The following is an 18,583-nucleotide window of genomic DNA, read 5'->3' as shown; positions in this document are numbered from 1 at the left end:
CCCTAAGCAATCCACCAAAAAACTGTCAGAATAAATAAATTAAGTAAAGGTACAGGATACAAAATCAGCATGCAAAAATCTGCTGTGTTTCTATACACTAATAATGAATAATCAGAAAGAGAAATTAAGAAAGCAATCCCATTTATAATTGCATCAAAAATAAAATACCTAGGAATAAATTTAACCAAAGAGGTGAAAGACTTGTTCACTGATAATTATGAAATATTAATGAAGAAATTAGGCAATAAATGGAAAGATATTTGGTGTTTATGGATTGGAAGAATATTGTTAAAATTTCCATATCACCCAAAGCAATCTACAGATTCAATACAATCCCTATCAAAATTCTAATGGTATTTTTCAGAGAAATAATAACAAACTATCCTAAAATTTGTATGGAACCACAAAAGAAGCAAAATAGCCAGAGCAATCTTGAGGAAGAAGAACAAAGCTGGAAGTATCATGGTCTCTGGTTATACTATATTACAAAACTGTAATCAAAACAGTATGGCATTGGCATAAAAATAGACACACATATGTCAATGAAACCCAACAGAGTCCAGAAATAAACCTATATACATATGGGCAATTAATTAACAAAGGAGCCCAGAATATACAATGAGGAAAGGACAGTCTTTAAAAAAAAAATGGTGAAGGGAAAACTCGATGACCATATGCAAGAGAATGAAACTGGAACCCTATTATATACCATACACAAAAGCTAACTCAAAATGGGTTAATGACTTGAACATAAGTTCTGAAAGCATAAAACTCGCAGAAGAAAACATAGGCAGTAAGCTCCTTGACATAAGTCTTGGCAATGACTTTTTGAATCTGACACCAACAGCAAAACAAACAAAAGTAAACAAATGGGACTACGTGAAACTAAAAAGTTTCCATACACCAAAGGAAACCATCAACAAAATGAAAAGGCAACCTACTGGATGGGAAAAAATATTTCTAAATCATATATCTGATAAGGGGTTAATATTCAAAATATATAAAGAATTCATACAACTCAATAGTTTTTAAAAATCTAATTAAAATACGGGCAGGAGATCTGAATCGACATTTTCCAGGGAAGACATATAAATTGCCAACAGGAATACCAAAAGAAAAAAAAAAAAAGAATACCAAAAGATGTGCAATAGCAGTAATCATCAGGGAAATTCAAATTTAAACTACAATGAGATATCACTTCACACCTGCTAGAATGGCTAGTATCAAAATGATGAGAAATAACAAGTGTTGGCAAGGATATAAAGAAAAAGGAAGACTTGAACACTGTTAACAGGAATGTAAATTGGTGTAGCCACTATGGAAAAGAGTATGGAGGGTCCTCAAAAACTTAAAAATAGAACTACCATATGATTTAGCAATTCCACTTCTGGGTATTTAAAAGAAAACAAAAACTTTAACTCAAAAAGACATATGCATTCATATGTTCACTGCAGCATTATTTACAATAGCCAAGAAATGGAAACAACCTAAATGTCCATCAATGGATGAATGCATAAAGAAAATGTGATTCATAGGTGAATACAATGGAATTCAGCCATAAAAAAGAATGAAATCTTGCCATTTGTAACACCATGGATGGACCTGAAGGGTAGTATGCTGAATGAAATAAGTCAGAGAGAAAAAGACAAATACCATATGATCTCACTTGTATGTGGAACCTAAAAAGAAAACAAAAACAAAAAATACTCACAAAGAACCAGTTGGTGGGAGTGGGCTAAATGGGTGAAGGGGATCAATAAATGCAAACTTCTAGTTATAAAATAAATCAGTCATAGAGAAGTAATGTATAGCATGGACAATAATTACTATTTTATTATATATTTGTAAGTTGCTAAGAGTAAATCCTAAAAGTTCTCATTACAAGAAAAAAATTGTAATTGTGTGGTGAGGGTGATTAACTAGACCTATTGCAGTCCTCATTTCCCAATGTATATAAATATTGAACCACTATGCCGTACACCTGAAACTGATGTTATGTCAATTATACCTCCATTTAACATTTTTTCTAAAAACACACAAAAATGTAAATTCTGAGGTCTACCCTCTGGCCCACTGAATCACCACCTCTGGGCGTGGGACTCAGGAACCTGCATTCTAATAACACAATGGGTGGTTTTTATGCAAGCTGAAGTCTGAGAGCCATTCTTCTAAATATTTTCTTTTTAATAGAGGCTGCATGTGTTCAAATCCATCAGTGAAACCATGCCCAAAAGCAAGCCTTCCAAGTTTATCATACCTACTCCCAACCCCAGGTATCTGTGATCACCCTACAAGAGTGACTACAAACAATTATTTTTAAAGAAATAATGTAAGAAACCCATGTGTTTCCCTAAACACAAATGCTCTGGCTCAGCTCCTGGGTTCAGTTCCTAACTGTGCCAAGAATGGAGTCTGTAAATAAAAATAAATTAAGGGATCCCTGGGTGGCACAGAGGTTTGGCGCCTGTCTTTGGCCCAGGGCGCGATCCTGGAGACCCGGGATCGAATCCCACGTCGGGCTCCCGGTGCATGGAGCCTGCTTCTCCCTCTGCCTATGTCTCTGCCTCTCTCTCTCTCTCTCTGTGACTATCATAAATAAATAAAAATTTTTAAAAAAAGATATTAAAAAAATAAATTAAAATCTTGCTCTGTAGAATGGGCTTTATTTACTTCATATTCTTTTTTCCCCATATTCTCTTTATTTATGAAAATCTCCCTACCTCCACATCATTCTGCCAGCTTTTTATTTATTTTTCTGCCAACATTTTAATAAGCCCAGGGCTCCTTCCAGAAAGAGACATGGTGGTTGGGAACATGCAGTGCAGCATGCCTGGGTTTGAGTCTCTGTACTTACTTAACAACTGGGTAAATTGGCAAATTGCTAACTCTCTCTGACTCTTATGACCTTGTCCATAAAATGGGGATGATGACAGCAGTGTCTACCAGATGGGATAGTAAGGGACAAGGGAATCATGCAAAACGTATTGCAAGGTGCCACCTACAGTAGCACACAGTAACAACCACTACTACCACCACCACTCATCTCTTATTATTATACTTATTATTATTCATTATTATTCATTATTCATTATTATTCATTATTTCCTCTCCCAATGCCATGCTTTGGTAAAGGACCTTACTTACTCCCCTGCCTGTCAGTCTCTGGAGACTTCTGCATGCCTCACTTCTAACATCGGGACAGGTACCCACCTAACTCTCCCCTTTCACCTTGCTATCTACACACGCTCAGCCTGTAGTGTCTTCTACCAAAAAGGGGAGGGTGCTCAGTTCACCTTCTACCTTGTCTCACTAAGACACGGGTTCCCAACTGGACCTGGAAGCAGGCCTTACATTAGGCTGTGTACCTCAGCTCCTTATACACCTTCCTTCTTTAAGATCATTGGTGCAAGAAGGTCCATGAGGGATGATCCAGAGACCATCACTGCGGGGCCTGCAGAGAAGCCCACATTAAAAAGGTCATATGGAGCCACTAGTGGCCAGGAAATCAGCCTCAGTCAGGAATTCAGGCTCTGGAGCCAGGAAGAATCCTGCTCCACTGCTCACCAGCTGTGTGACCTTGAGCAAGTCACAACCCCTTGGGGTCTCCCGTGTAATTACCGACAAAAGGGAGCTCTTGACAGTACCTCCCTCCTAGGGTCACTATGAGCATTAAATGAGATGCTGCTTTAATATAATGCCTAACATATTCAGCAAACAAGACTTCTTTTCCTTACTGCTATTTTAAACTTCATTTCTTCTTTCCAGAAATACTGATGAGCTTATGTAGAACTCCTAGCACCTGGGAGACCAGGATTTGGGACAACCTCATACAATTAACAAAGCAGGGGAGGAAGGCCATCCTATCTTATGTGAACTGCCCATTCCCCATTCCAAATGCATTTCCTCATATTCCATCTGACCTTTACTCTCCACCCAGGCCATCATCACCCTAACCTTCATGGGCACTCATATTATTCTATATCCTCTCCACTGACAAAAATGTCCAAATTCTCTAGTAAGGCATTCAAGGCCCATCCTATTCGTATCCCATCAGACTTTGCCAGCTTCATCTCCCAGATACCTCTCCACCCTCAAACCCCCTCCCTCATCCCTCTATGAAGCCTTTTGTGAGCCAACCAATTAGAATTAGTTGCTCCCTCGTTGTCCATCGAAAGATGAATGGATAAAGAAGATGTGGTCTATGTATACAATGGAATATTACTCAGCCATTAGAAACGACAAATACCCACCATTTGCTTCCACATGGATGGAACTGGAGGGTATTATGCTGAGTGAAATAAGTCAATCGGAGAAGGACAAACATTATATGGTCTCATTCATTTGGGGAATATAAATAATAGTGAAAGGGAATAAAGGGGAAAGGAGAAAAAAATAAGTGGGAAATAACAGAAAGGGAGACAGAACATGGAAGACTCCTAACTCTGGGAAACGAACTAGGGGTGGTGGAAGGGGAGGAGGGCGGGGGGTGGGGGTAACTGGGTGGCGGGCACTGAGGTGGGCACTTGACGGGATGAGCACTGGGTATTATTCTGTATGTTGGCAAATTGAACACCAATAAAAAATAAATTTATTATTAAAAAAAAGAATTAGTTGCTCCTTCCTATCTGGCCTTATTATGCACTGCTTTTTTCTCTAAGGATCTGGGTCTATTTCTGCCTCTTTCATTACATGCAAAGGGCAGAATTTGTTAACATATTACATAATTAATTAATAAGCCTGCTAACAAATACATGATTGAATAAGAGTGAATTTTTCCCCCATCTATTCTCAACATGGAAACCTCAGTCCAATTATGCATCCCTCTGCTCTTAACTCTCTCCCACTTCACTCAGAAAACCTAAGGCACTGGCCTACAAAGCCCTACCTGATCTGACCCCCCAGTTTCCTCCAACATCCCAGGCCTTTCCATTTTCCCCCTTATTCCACTTCAAAAGTGCTAATGTCCTTGCTATTCCTCAAACACAGCAGGCACATTCTGGCCTCGCTATTCTCCCCCACAACACAGAGGTCATAAGCTATTTCCATAAAGGGCCATATATTAAATATTTTCAACTTTGCAGACTACATTGCCACTGTCAGAACTACTCAACTCTGCATTGTACCACAAAGCCAATGGCAGCCACAGACAATATATAAAGTGATGGGTGTGGCCTGGCCCAGTGGCTACAGTTTACCAAACCTGCCTTAGCATAGAAGGTGCTCCAAAAGTATTTACTAAATGGATGAATCAAGGGGGAAACTATAGCCCATGAGGCTTACGATGAGCCAGTAACAAATCAGGTTCCCAGGTGAAAACCACCCCAGGGCTGTCAATTGGATCTCCATCCTCCCCCACCACCACTTCCCAGCTCTTGCTTCTTTTAAACCCTGTCTTCCTCATCTTCCTCGTGCACCCTCCTGCAGGCCTGTCCCTGTGGGCAATAAGGCCACCCCTAGCCATGAGACCACCCCACCTTGGGAGGAGAAGCCTCAGGGAAGCAGACACAATTCCCAAGACCTGGTTTTCATGCAAATGTCCTCAGTAATAAAAGAGGTGGAAATTGAAAAACATAAAATAGATGATATAGGAGCCAAAGTGCGTCTAAATAGATTGGAGCTGGAGTTTTCCATAAGGTGTCAGTGAGTCTTTAACATGCAAATGAGTCGCTTCCCTCAGGGTATTTTAAAAGACCCTGTCAGCCGTGAAATATGTCTGTCGATGAAAAACACCTTTCGTTATTAAACCCTTTGCTAATGAATTGCCTTGCCCAGTTCTGTTTACTCGTCTTTCTGACTTTCACCTGAGTTACCTCTCACATGAGCACACACTCTTTGGGAGGTGAAGGGAGCTTGAGGACACCGAGCCCCTAAAACCTAAACAGCAGGTAACAATATTAGCAACAACCAACCTTTAGAAAGCCCTTTGCACTCATTATCTCCTTAGATATTCCACACAACCCAGTAAGATGAGACAAATATTATTATCATCTACAGGCATAAGTAAGGGAAAGCCACAGGGAACACCCCAGCGGCTGATGAAACAAGGCCAAAGGCAAGTGTGGAAAGCTCTACAAATGGGAAGTTGATGGTCAAATGAAATGTCCACCCCCCTGGGCACAACTAAATGGGGAACCAAGCATTTACTGTTTGTGGTGGGCCAAGAAGTGGCTTGGCTTATCAGTTACCACCCATCTGCAACCCCCTCCCATGCCACATTTCAGGATAATAAGCATGGAAATCACCTTTCCCTGTTTGGTGCACAGGTGAGAATGGCCAGAGGAAAGGCACTTTGGGCTCCAATTCCATCAATCCTGTAAGTGACCACAGCCTCCTCCCATTTCCTAACGAGGCCATTAAAGAAATTCAGCATTATTTCTTCTGGTCTGCTCCCAAGACTGGAAAAGACCCAATAAGAGTGATCAGGTTTTCAGGGAAACCTGAAAATGTTTCATCATGTGGCTAAAAACCAAACAAGGTAGATGATGCTATCATGTCTCAAGTCTGGAAAGATGCAGAGTCAATGCCCAGGGACCATATAGTTGGCCTGATCAGGTTTCTAACCTGCTTTGCCACCAATGATGCAGGTCAAGTGTAATCATACTCCCTTTCCTGGAGTTTGACGCCCAGAAGGTGGCTGAATCAATATTGATTAAATAAAGGAATCCCTGGCTGATGCCAAGGTCCCAGAGCAGACAGAGAAAATAAATCTCACTCAGGCAAGGAATAGAAATTCTCCCTCAGTTCATCCTAGGAAAGTGGGACTCAAGGGCGAACAGTGGAAAATCAAACACAAAGAGCAAGTGGCAGGTAAGAGGTGGGTCACCGGAGTCCCTCCAACACAAAAATCTAAATCCAGGAGATTTAGTGAATGAGTTGGGGGTCAAGGGACTGAGCAGGGAGTGGGGAAATGGATGCCAGAACCAAGCACTATTCTTATCGTATAGGTCCCTTATCTGACAAGAAAACGTACATATCAAGAAGGAATAAAATGCAAGCTCTCCCAACAGAGGTCAAATCTTACATCTGTGAGGGCTGTTGAGAAATAGCCAAGCCAATAATGACATAATAGAAGATGATGTAATCCAGGAAAAATGACTCAAGTGTAGACTTTGTGAAAATCTGTATATAAAATGATGTAGCAGTAAATTAGTCTTGTACGCCGTAATAGGCACACATTTACCATAACTACAAAAAGTTAAACTGGCAAACAAGGACCCAAAGGCCCATAACCAGGTGTGAAGGGAAGAGTTGGTGTTTTAAGTTCACAGGACTCTTAAAAAAAAAAAAAAAAAAAAAAACACAGGACTCCTTTTCCTATAAAGCAGAAGAACTCAGGGATCCCTGGGTGGCGCAGCGGTTTGGCGCCTGCCTTTGGCCCAGGGCGCGATCCTGGAGACCCGGGATCGAATCCCACGTCAGGCTCCCGGTGCATGGAGCCTGCTTCTCCCTCTGCCTATGTCTCTGCCTCTCTCTCTCTCTCTCTCTCTCTCTCTCTCTCTCTCTCTGTGACTATCATAAATAAATAAAAATAAAAATAAAAAAGAACTCAAAAGTATGTCCCGGGCAGCATTTCTATCTCCTAGAAGTATGTTAGAAATGCAAAATCTTGCTCCCCACCCAAGACTTAGTGAATCAGAAACTTTAGGGATGGGGTCCAGCATTCCGCGTGGTAACAAGCCCTCCAGGTGACTCTGATGCAGTTTGAAAACCTGTGCAATACAAAAATGCTTAAAGAAAACACATGAAAAGGGACGGGGAAAGTCTAATTCACTTGCAACTCCGCGAAATACCTCCCCAAAAGCGCCCACCAAGCGCCAATCATCATGGACGTGAGCAGTACATGCTTACTGGGTCTGCGGGCTTCCTGCCTAGTAGAAAGTCAACGCCACTCAACCTGGGGAGAGAGCTGTGCTAGGTGTCTTCCGGAAGCTGCTCTCCGTACACAGGTGTCATCGGCACGTTTATGGTGAGAACTGCCAGCGCAGGGCCCGCGCGAGGTGGGGAGACCAGGGGCGCTCCGGGGCACTGGCTCTCCGCGGGGCCCCCTGCTCTGGTCCGCACCACGCTCAGCGCCCGCGCTCACCCCCCGACAGCCCAGAGAGAGGTCTCCCGGGTGCGCCACCTGATGCCCTCCCTCCCGCCCAGCCCAGCCCAGCCCAGCGCCCGGAGCAGCGGGTCCGCGCGTCCGCCCCCGGCCAGCCGGGCTGCAGTCACCGCAGCGGGGGCGGGGCCCCGCCGGTCACGTGGCCGCGCGCCGTCCCGGGTGACCCGGGCACAGGCCCAGGGTTCCTTCCCCACCGCCCGGGCGGAGGCAGGCGCCGGCGCGGCCACACCGCCTCCCCCGCGCTCCTCGCGCCCTGCGGCCCCGGCGCGCCTGCCCCACTCACCCCGAGGGACGCGAGGACGCGGCGCCAGGCTGCTCGCCGCAGCGGGCGGACGGGGTTCGCCGACCCTCGCTCTCCGCCACCCGCGGACTGCGCCCAGCGAAGCGGACCGCCGCGCGGCCTGCCGGGACTTGTAGTCCGTGGTTCCCGACGCTGCAGACCTGCGAGCCACGGAACCCGGGAGTCGGAGGGGTCAGGGCGCCTGACCTGTGTCTTTGCCCTACTGCGGACGTACAGCCTTCCTGAAAACTTGTTTCTGCAGGAGGCGCAGAGTCGTGTTCAGTGGAGAATCGGGTTGTGGGCTTGTGTATTTCGAATAAGGTTATTAGAACAAGTAGAACAAGTAGGAGAAGACGACATTGACAGTTGCCCAACGGTGAGAATGTGCTGCTGTTAACGTGTGGCCCCCATTCGTTCATTCGTTGACCTGTTTCGCGTGTTTATGAGATGTACTTTGGAGACCTTCATCAGACCTTCATTCATTCCACAAATACCTCTTGAGCCACTTGCTCGGGGAACAGAGATGGGGGTGCGGTGGGGTGGGGATGCATCTGTCAATTCAATATAATTGCGATCAAATTTCCAACAGAATCTTTTCTGGACTATCAAGCTTATCTAAAATTTATATGCAGGGTACCTGGGTGGCCCGGTGGGTTATAAGCCTCAGCCTTCGGCCCAGGTCATGATCCCAGAGTCCGGTCCCAGTGGAGACTTGAGCTCTGCTCCACGGGGAACCTGCTTCTAACCTCTCCCTCTGACTGCCCATCCCCCTGCTTGTGCGCGTGCTCTTTCTCCGTCAAAATCTAAAAATAAAATCTATATGCAAAACCAAAGGGTAAAACGTTGCCCAAACACTCCTCAAGGAGAGTAACGTGTTTCAAGGACTCGGCCTTTCATATATCTGTATTTATCTTTTAATGCTGTAAAAATTAAGGCCATTTGGTATTAGTATAGGGATGGTAGAAGTGGTGGTCAGAACTTAGCCTAGAGCACCCAGAAACAGATCCAGGCATATGTGGGATCTTGACTATATGAAGAGCTAGCTAGCATTATGGGTAGACACATTATCCAGATAAAGGTAAAGACACATTATCCAGTATATGAGCTCAAACAACTAGCTCTCTGTGGGACTTCACTCACCTCACATACAAAAACTAATTCCAGGTAGATTAAAGACTTTCAAGGGGGGAAAAAAATCAGAAAGGTTAAGAGAAAATAAAGGAAAACATCCTGTGATCTCAGGGTTGGGTTCATTATATGACACAAGCACAAAGTGTATACAAAACTTTGATAAATTTGGACTACATTAAATTCAATAACTTCTCAACAAAAGGCATAAAAAGACAAGCCATAGACTAAGACAATTGATACAGAGATAGCAGTAGTATAGAATTGCATAATACAGTCTCCCCTACCTCTGTCTGAAGTTTGCAGTGTATACATGCTAAGATAGGAACATGAATAATTTTCAAGCAGTGTGAGAAGTATGAGCTGGAGGTATGAACAAAGTGATCTAGGAACATATAGAATGGAACAATAATTTTGCCCAGAAGATTTTGAAATGCTCTGTAAACTAAGAACTGACTTGGAGGCTGGGAATTAAAGGTTGAAAGGGTTTCCCCTAGAGATGGTTGTTAACATCAAAAAAAAATTGTTTTTAAAAAAAAGCATAAAGTTGCAGTATAATACAGTACAAGACATAAGATATTTAAATAAAAATAGGAAGTTTAAAACCAGAGATAAGACATAATAAATATATTAAAAACTTAGTATGCACCTAATTGCACCCTAAGTTTAAATGTTACTATCAGGGTAGCAGTTATCCTGAGGAGTGGAAATGGGTGATGGGGGGTGGGGGCTAAAGAACTTTCAGTTTACACCATGTGCCCTTTTATAATATTTGAATTTTTTTTACAATGAATCTGTGTATAAATTTAATTATCTAAACATTTTTAATTTTTTAATTTTTAAGCCTTCAAGTTCAACATGGTATGTTGAATACACTCATTTAAATCCACTCCTTCCTGAAATCCCATGAAAATGACAGGAAAGGAATTAAAAAGGTATAAAACCCAAAGGGAACAAGAGAAGAGACAACAGCAAATAAGAAAAATCAAAAAGTAAATGGGGGAAGCTCCAACACAGGCAATTGAGGTGCTTATAAACAAACACCAGAAATTCTGATTTTATTTTTTTTTTTTATTTTTTTTTTTTTTCTGATTTTAGATTCTAGTCTGCAGTCTGGAACTCCATAATCCTTAGAAAGCTCCCTCAGTGGTTTTAATGGGCAGTTTAGTGGAAAAGCTCTGTCAAGGAAGCAGTTCATGTAGTGAAAAGCTGGTGGATTGAAAGCAGTGGTTCTCAGGCAGGTTAGAAACACCTAGAGAGCTTTAATAACCCTGGGGGGGGGGGGCGGTACTTGGGGGGCCCAGTCAGTTAAGTGTCTGCCTTTGGCTCAGGTGGTGATCTCAGGGTCCTGGGATGGGGTTCTGGGATGGAGCCCTGCATTGGGCTCCCTGCTGAGTAGGGAGTCTGCTTGTTTCTCTGCCCACCCCTCTTCATTAGTCCTCTCTCTTTCAAATAAATGAATAAAATCTTTAAAAAAAAAAAAAAACAGCAATAACAACAACAACAATCCTCCTGGGCCACACCTCGGCCCTCTTAAGTCATTTCTGGGGACAGGACCCGGGTGTAACTATTTTGTAGAGCTCCCCAGAGCATTTCAATGCCTATGGAAAGCTAGACACCACTGATTTAAAGAGTCTTGTTTCAACTGTGTGACTTAAAGCAACTTTTAGGCAACCAAAGAATCACTAAATTCTACCTCTGAAACTAATAATACGGTATATCAATAATAAATTTTTTTTTAAAAAAGCAAGTTTTGGGGCAGCCTGGGTGGCTCAGCGGTTTAGCGCCACCTTCAGCCCAGGGTGTGATCCAGGAGACCCAGGATCGAGTCCCACATCGGGCTCCCTGCGTGGAGCCTGCTTCTCCCTCTGCCTGTGTCTGCTTCTCTCTATCTCTCTCTGTGTCTCTCACGAATAAATAAAATCTTCAAATAAAAAAAAAAAAAGCAAGTTTTCTAATTTGGCAAAGCTTGAACTTCCTTTTTGATTTACCAAAGGTAAAATGATGAAATGGTAGCTTCCTTCATGATAAAAGGTATTATTATCTATCCACCTTCCTCAGAGGTTCTTGTGAGGTGTATGAGAGATGAGAGAGATGAGGTGTATGCTTTGGAAACTGAATATTGCTGTGAAGACATGTCACACTTAGAAGAAAATCCAAACTCTTTACCAACTCACCCAGTTCCCCTGGGCTTGTTCCTACCACCTCTGTCTCTAGCCTCATTTTCCATCCTTCTCTCCCTCACTTCATGCCACTCCAGCCTAACCAGCTTCCTGTCTGTTCCTCAACCTGCCATATTGACTGTTGCCAGGAGGCTCTTACACTTGCCATTCCCCCATAACTTCAAAGGTCTGCTCCATCCCCGCAATCTATTCTTTGTTCCAACAGCACCCCTCCAAAAATGCCATCCCTGACTACTCTTACCTAAACACCACCACTCCTCCACATTCCCTAAAACACACTATCCCCTTACATTGCTTTACTGTTATAGCATTTATCAATACTTGAAACTATATTATTCATTTGTTTAAATGGCTTTTATCTGTCTCCTTCACTAGGCCATAAGCTTCATGAGAACAAGGATTTTTTTTTAAGATTTTATTTATTTGTTTATTTATTTATTTATGAGAAACACAGGCAGAAGGAGAAGTAGGCTCCCCATGGGGAGCTGGATGTGGGACTCGATCCCGGGACCCCAGGATCATGACCCAAGCCAAAGGCAGACACTCAACCACTGAGCCACTCAGGTGTACCAAGAACAGGGATTTAGAGCCTCAGTGCCTAGAAAGGTGACAGACAACAGATAAACAAACAACAGGATAAATACATAATAGTATAAACCCTATGAAGGAAAGAAGAGGGGTGTGTCATAAAAGTAATAAACAGAGGCCAGAAATGGTGACTTTGGATAGAGAAGAAGTCAGGCAAGGCATCTTTGAGGAAGCTACAACGTGATGGATGGGCAAGTCAGCCACGGGGAAGAGGAGGAAGTATATTCCAAGCAGATGGAACAGCAAGTACAAAGGTCTAGGGGTAGGAAAGAGCCTCGCATGTTTGAAGAACAGAGAGGAGCCCAGTGTAACTTAAGCAGAAAGAATGGTGTAGGAGGAGGTAGGAGAGGCAGGTAGAGTCAGGTTACACAGGGTGTCGGAACGTTTACTGGTTTGAATTTTAGTCCAAGTGCACTAGGAAGCCAAAGGGTTTTGTTGAGATGGGATGTGACCAAAGAAGCTAAATAGAAAATGAACCAAGCAATCAAAGCCACAAAGGGAAGCAGCTAAATTATCTCAGAACCTGCCAAGGTCCCAGTTGAGTTTCTGAGGCAGCAGGGCCTGGAGTTGGTAAATTCAGTGTTCAGAATGCTATCCAAGAGAAGCATTCATGCAAGATGCTCTGTGTTGATGCAATGAAACGCCAGGACACCTGCACCCCGATGTTTTTAGCAGCAATGTCCACAATAGCCAAACTGGAAGGAGCCTTGGTGTCCATCGAAAGATGAATGGATAAAGAAGATGTGGTTTATGTATACAATGGAGTATTACTCAGCCATTAGAAATGACAAATTTGCTTCGATGTGGATGGAACTGGAGGGTATTATGCTGAGTGAAATAAGTCAATCGGAGAAGGACAAACATTATATGGTCTCATTCATTTGGGAAATATAAATAATAGTGAAAGGGAATAGAGGGGAAGGGAGAAGAAATGGGTAGGAAATAGAAAGGGAGACAGAACATGAGAGACTCCTAACTCTGGGAAACGAACTAGGGGTGGTGGAAGGGGAGGAGGGTGGGGGTTGGGGTGACTGGGTGGCGGGCACTGAGGTGGGCACTTGACAGGATGAGCACTGGGTGTTATTGTTGGCAAATTGAGCACCAATAAAAAATAAATTTATTATTAAAAAAAAAAGATGCTCTGTGTTGTGTCCCGGAAGTAAACCATCTAGGAGGAAGCAGCCAACCAGAGGAAAAGCAGGAGAAAAGATTACTGTAGAGGGAGTAATAAAGGAACTATTCTTTGCAGGAAGGGAAAGCCTTAAGGCTAGTAGTGAAGGAAACAGGAAAGCTGTATTTGGTTCCTGGCAGTATTCCAAAGGTGAGCAATGTCCTGCAGGGGTTACAGCCATAGAAGGAAGGGTGAGCTGCTGGAGGGCCAGACCTTGTGTTAGCACCTTCCCAGGACAGAGTGTTCAGCAAGAAAAGGCAGTCGATCCAGACCCAGGACTGGAAGGTCAGGGTCTAGCTATCCCCAGAGGGCAGTTGAGCATTTGCCAGAGGACCTGCAGACCAATCCATATACCATATGCATTTGTCTGCTGGGGTTGAAGAGCAGAGGCTAAGGTTGGAGAGAGAGCAAGGCCTGATGCCTCTGAATCCTTCTAGGACCAATGACTATGAGATGGAAACCTGCTCAGCCCTGCATCATGGGATGGTCAGACTGGCCTGGACTTGATGGAAGTCTAAAGAGATCTTTTTTTAACACCTGGGAGGAAGTAAATCAAGATGAGTAATCTGGAATTCATTTCCAACCCAGGGGCTGGAGTGACATGGAGAGCAGGGATTTCTTATCTGCTTCTGGTTTAGAGACCCCACAAAAAGCACATCACACAGGCCCTTCAGTTTTCTTTTTTTTTTTTCCAGCTTTATTGAGTTATAATTGTCATACCCTTCAGTTTTCTTATCTGTTATAAAGAAGAAGAAAAATTCCTTGCAAGCAACAGCTGATATATCTCAGGGTAAAAACCAAAAGAATTCTTAACTAGAATTCTAAATCAGTTTACTGGAGAGCTGTGTGTGTGTGTGTGTGTGTGTGTACACGAAGATCACATATATATTTATACATGCTAATAAATACTATATATGCATTTATATGCTATCATTTATCAAGCATTTGTTATTGCCAAATGCTAGTCTGTGCTTTAAGTATATTTTCTCATATAATTTTCATGATATATGAGATAGATCTTATTATCCCCATTTTTATAGCTGAGCAAACTAAGGCACAGAGGATCAAGCAGCTTGTCCAAGACCACTCCATAAGGACACAGCTGGGATTCTGTCCCCTGAGTGTGACTCTAGAGCAGACACTCTGGAATGAGCAGCTCACACTGATCATAGGTGTATTTAGAGGGAATCATTTGAGGCAAATGTCTGGAGCCGAAGAAGTTAACTCCGGCCCTGAGTTCTTTGAGCAGTTTTAACAGGAAATTGGCAAGCTGGCTCACCAGTAATCCTTTATTATCAGCCATTAATTGACCACACCCCTCAGTTAAGATGCAAGATGGACTGGGAGTTTGGTTAGCTGCTTCCAGTCCTGCCTAATGCTACTGGTTGTCTATTGACCTTGGACCTTGGACCTTGAACCTTGGACCAGTCATTTTTCCCCTGCTGGGACTTAGGATCCTCTTTTGTAAAGTAAAGGAATTTTATGGGTGGAAATCTAAGGCTCTTCTAGCATTCACATCCCACAATTCTGAGTCTGTAAGCAATGTCCAACCTGACATCGAGGGTGCAGTGGAGTAAGACCCTGCACCAAATATCCTCTGTAGCTTACCGCAAGTCCTCTCTCCACCCTTCTCTGTCCTTCCCTGTGCCCAGGAGACTGACTAGCACAGGCTGTGTCCCTGGGGCTCCACCGTCCTCTGTCTTACAGTTGGGTTTGGCCACTGGTCAACATGGGCGGAAGGCAGGGAGGCCCAAGGAGAGAGAGGCCTATAGATATCTATTCACATGTATGCACACACACACAGACACACACACATGCACATGCATGCATGCACATGCACACCTCCACCCCACTTCATGTGTGTGCTCTTGCCCTTCAGGTCCACGTTTAGGCAGAGGCTGAGATCCTCTCCTGCCACAGCTCCTGCCGAGGCCTTTTTGCCCAGCCCCAGCCCTCACTGAGCTGCAGGAACACCCACACTGTACCCCCTTAGACCTGGGAGCAGTGACAACTTCCTGCGATGCTAGTGCCCAGCTGCTTCCCTGCCACTGCCTGTACCTCCTCTAAGCATTTCATTCATTCAACACTGCATTTCAACCCTTGAACATGCCTCTACTTCCCATAGGACCCGGAGCACTGTAGCCCTCTTGGTGGAGAGGTGGCTTCCCTCCTTGTCATTACTGCCATGACATCAGAAATTTCTCCATGTCTCAGGAATCCCAGACCTCAACACAGGAGCCCCACAACACAGGAATCCCCCCTCCTATTGAAGTCCTGCAGGCTTCCCCCCTAGGCCCTACCACCAGCTGGGAACCTAGAGGTAGGCACTTTCAGGGTAAGGAAGCAGGATTCCCCAATTCTCCCACAGTGGTGGGAGCATCAACACCAATATTTAATTAGCCAGTCCATAAAAAATCCTCTTGGGCTCTGAAAGAGAGAGAACATGAAGTCTGACAGACGAGTTTGATTCCTGGCTCAGCTGCTTGCTGGCTGTGACCTTCCTGTGCCTTAGATTCCTCTTCTGTAAATTGAGGATAATAATATCTACTCTCAAACTAGCTGTAAGGATTGACTAAAACAGCCTATCCAAGGGCTTAGTACAATGCTTGACAAATACTGAGTAGATGCTCAATAAATGTTGATTCCCTTTCTCTATTAGGCAACTGGGAGGAGTAGGGAAGAAAGGAAAACCATTCAAGGAGGTAAAGTGGTTTCTCCAGAAATACTATACCACCTCCTTCAGTTATGTAGTGGAATAGCCAGGGACTGACTGTTATGGCAGTGGACCAAAGCAGAAAAAAAAAAAGAAAAAAAGAACAACTCATCAGAAAGCAGGCTTTTGTCAAAACAAAACAAAAAAAAAAAAAAAAGCAAAAAAAAAAAATGCTCAAACCCAACTGCAGCAAGCAATTACAGAACAATAGTTAAATACTTTCTATAATTAGAGAGAGAAACTATTACGGGTTATCAGAATGCCTTTGTCTGAGCTGACCCCCTACACCCAAAGATCTTGGCTCACGTGAGATAGAGGCTGGGGATCTTTGTGTCCTTTTTAGTTTTCTTGAGAAATTAAATCTCACACCACCCTTCTGTTGCCAAGAAAGGAGAGCAGAGACAGTGAGGACCCTCTTATCGGAAAAGAAAGACAATTGGAAATGTGACTCATGTCAAGAGCTAATCTGATCCTGAAAGAGGACAGGGTCTTACAGCTTCCCCCAAAAGCTGCTGACACCCTGGCCCTACCCTGCTGATGGGGCAGGTGGGTGGGTTGGCATTTCTGTGGGAAGAGGAGGCATGTGGGCTTTGGCATCCCCCAATCATGCCCCTTTTGCTGAAATCTGAGGACCAAATCCTATCTTTAACAATGGATATTCTGAACAAAAGCAAAGGAGAAGATAGTTCCATAAACATTCATGTTAGAGAATTTGTCTCTTGGTCTTGCCAGAAGGACCAAGCTCCAGCTTCCTCGCCCTGAATCTCTATGCTTGCCCAGACACTGCTTTCCTCCCAGGTCCCCAGGTCCCTCTCCCCTTCCTTCTCTCAGTCCTACCTGCTTTTGTGACACTTCCTTCACATACCCTTCCTTTTTTTCCCTTCCTCACCTTTTTTGTTGCCATAAGCATTGTCAAGTTCCCCATGGATCCCATATCTAGACTTTTCCAGACTTCCACCTGGCTCCCCTTCCTCCAGATTCCTCCCCCTCACAGATATTACACAAACCACCCCCTTTTATCCCATTTACTGCATTCAGTACACCATTCTCTACACTGGGACCTTCTCAACTATGGTACAGGTGCCACTGATGTATGCTAGGTAGTTTTAGGTGGCATAGGTGCTTAGTGCTCTTCCCAGGTCCCCTTTACCAAGCCAGTATCCCCATTACTCAGCTCCTGTGAGTGTTGGCTGCTGACAATTCACAGCTGCCCCAGCCTCCAGAAAATTAACAGGGCGGAAGGGAGATGCCCCACTAGGAAATATCTGGAAAATTACACCTTCACACATTCCCACATCACACTGTCAGGAAGGTATTCTGTTTTTTAAAAGCTGGGATGCTACAATTTGTTACTTTGGGAGAAAACCAGGTCAGTCTGGGAAAATCTAGGACACCTGAAGTTCAGTTCCACCAGAGGCCATAGAGACCTAATTGTCTTCCACTCATGCCTGGAAGAAACAGTTGTTGGGTGTCTACACTGTCCCAGGTACTGAGCCACTATTAAGCACCAGGCCTTGTTTGGGGGATACTGATATTAATAATGATTTTCCTGCCCTGCTGAGAAGCCTACAGTCTGATGGTAGACACAGACTATTGTTTTTTCATTTTAAAATCAATTTTTAAAATGCAATATAGGCATGTGTAAAGTAATGTTGGGGGTGATATGGAGGCAGGGGCAGGCAGGGAGCTCCTCTGTTTCTGTTAGACTGGAACATAATGAAATTCAGGATTCAGCAGCTGGGTTCCAGTGTGGACTCTCCCACTTACTAGCAGAGAGCCCCCAGGCAAGTCAGTAATGGTGTCTGCTAGCAAAAAAGAGCAATCAAAGTGCCCTTAAGAGGGCTAGAAGGCTATACATCAACCTAATGGACATGGTGTCTGGGGAATAGGATTGCAGGTGGTTATTTTCTTCTGTTTGCTTTTCCATTTTTCAAAATTTCACAGAGAATAAAATTCTTTTGAAATCAGAAAAAGAGAATCACTAAATTTTTTTAATGGGATTTAATTCCCATTGCTCTGAGGTGAACTCTTTAAAGGCATCTCTCCTCCTCCCCTTACTTTATTTATCTGTCTATCTAGCTATCTGGCAAAGCTCACCAAAGGGTAGTTTTTAGGACCACCTGCTTCAAGTCTTGGAAGTCTTATTAGTATACAAATTCCAAGCCCTATTCCCTGGATTCAGATGGTCTGGAGTAGGGCCCAGATATCTGTATTTTGACAAGATCCTTAAATGATTCTATTCTCAGCACAATCCTGAGAACCACTCACTGTTGAGGTAAATGAAACATTCTATTTACCTTAACTTTCCAGATAACTAGGGCTTATCCACGCATACAATTTTTTTTTAAGTTTTACACTCCTTTGTCAAATAAGTTTGGTGAACAAAGTTTAAGTTTTCTGGGTGACTAGGAATCAG

The 18,583-nt window shown here is 43.7% G+C and overlaps 1 protein-coding gene across 8 annotated transcripts in view; it reads right to left on the bottom strand.

Moving 5' to 3' along the window:
• The window catches only part of ADCK1 (aarF domain containing kinase 1), a 146,758-nt gene that overhangs the window by 103,735 nt on the left and 24,440 nt on the right, over positions 1-18,583 (bottom strand). For 2 of the 8 annotated variants that reach the window (XM_035719547.2, XM_035719549.2), the window contains exon 1: positions 7,849-8,078. The exons of 2 other annotated variants lie outside the window; for them this stretch is intronic. The gene's annotated coding sequence lies outside the window, so the exon portion shown is untranslated. Of the gene's footprint in view, positions 1-6,242; positions 6,261-7,848; positions 8,079-8,387; positions 8,531-9,021; positions 9,142-18,583 lie in introns of those variants that run through there. 4 more of the 8 variants (XM_025443656.3, XM_025443651.3, XM_025443653.3 and 1 more) reach the window with 4 other exon arrangements.

This window comes from Canis lupus, chromosome 8 (genome assembly GCF_003254725.2).
Source record: "Canis lupus dingo isolate Sandy chromosome 8, ASM325472v2, whole genome shotgun sequence".
Lineage (NCBI taxonomy): Eukaryota > Metazoa > Chordata > Mammalia > Carnivora > Canidae > Canis > Canis lupus.
Note: the sequence above shows the minus strand (reverse complement) of the source record. Positions and strands in the feature narration are given on the sequence as shown.